Consider the following 1,126-nt stretch of genomic DNA (forward strand, 5'->3'; position numbering starts at 1 on the left):
CTGTGCCTTCATGCACTCTTGTACCAAACGCACGTTCCTTCTGTACGCGGAGCCGATCATTTGCAATTGGGCTGTGCCGACAGACCAGGACGAGCTCTGTCGGCTCAAAAGCAGCGCAGGACCTGCAAGAACAACAGAAAGATTAGCATCCAGCGGGGGCTTCTTAGTGAGCCCAAGATCTCATCAAGAATCGGCTCCAGCAACAGGGCTGGGCGCATTGTTCTATTCTCCGACCACTCTCGGTGTAAACAAGTCCCTCCTGGTCTCTGCTTGAATTGCACTTTCCTGCGTTTGCTTTGGTGTAACTGGCTTCCCCTGCATGGGCGAATGTGAAGAAGATCCTTAGTAAGTCATTGAAGAAACCCGAGAAGAGGTCGGAGTGGCCTCTGTCGTTCATCAACGATCCAGTCAGGCAGTACTCCTCTGTAAAGCGCCGTTCGTTCACATCGATTGGCTTTTTTTTGCCTTCATTCGTTCAAGTAGTAAAAGCAGACGCCCCTATTCTGCCATGACCCGGATTCGAACCGGGGTCGTTGCGGCCACAACGCAAAGTACTGACCACTATACGATCACGGCGAGTTACCGATACACACGTGGCAGGGCGGAAAGGGCTGTGCTCTCTTCGTGTGACATAATTCGGAAAAGTCCTGACGTTGCATTTCAACTGAGTCCCAGTATACATGGACCCTTCGACACTCTGAGTGACAACTCTCTTGCGTGTTTTCTCATATTTATGTAGTTTGCTTGCATGATGCCCGGAACAGCCTTCATTCGTGCAAGTAGTAAAAGCAGACGCCCCTTTAGGGAGCCTGTCAGCACCTGGAGTTTTCAAAACGTTTTCTAGCTTTGAGGTAAAAAAAAGAATTTCTTCATCCTTTACCTCTGTAGAGCTGTACAGTCTTGAGTAGAAGTGTCACGCCCTCTGCAGCTAGAGGGCGGTCCTTCTCTGTCCTGTCCCTGGTTTCTGGTCTGCTGTCCTTCCTGTCCCTCTCTTTCCCTTGGGCTAAATATTTCCGGGTCTTGCACTCTGTCCTCGCTCAGCACTGACGTTCGGATGTCCTGAGACCCGCCTAGCACCAGGGCACCCCACGTCCGCTCCCTGAGGGCACAGGTTTCTATACGGCAT

At 51.4% G+C, this 1,126-nt stretch overlaps 1 non-coding gene across 1 annotated transcript; it reads right to left on the reverse strand.

The window, feature by feature from the left end:
• Positions 1-504: 504 nt before the first annotated feature.
• Positions 505-576, reverse strand: trnah-gug (transfer RNA histidin (anticodon GUG)). The gene has a single exon. It is a non-coding gene; the product is annotated as a tRNA-His (tRNA).
• Between the last annotated feature and the right edge of the window lie 550 nt (positions 577-1,126).

This window comes from Atractosteus spatula, chromosome 10 (genome assembly GCF_055471065.1).
Source record: "Atractosteus spatula isolate fAtrSpa1 chromosome 10, fAtrSpa1.hap1, whole genome shotgun sequence".
Lineage (NCBI taxonomy): Eukaryota > Metazoa > Chordata > Actinopteri > Semionotiformes > Lepisosteidae > Atractosteus > Atractosteus spatula.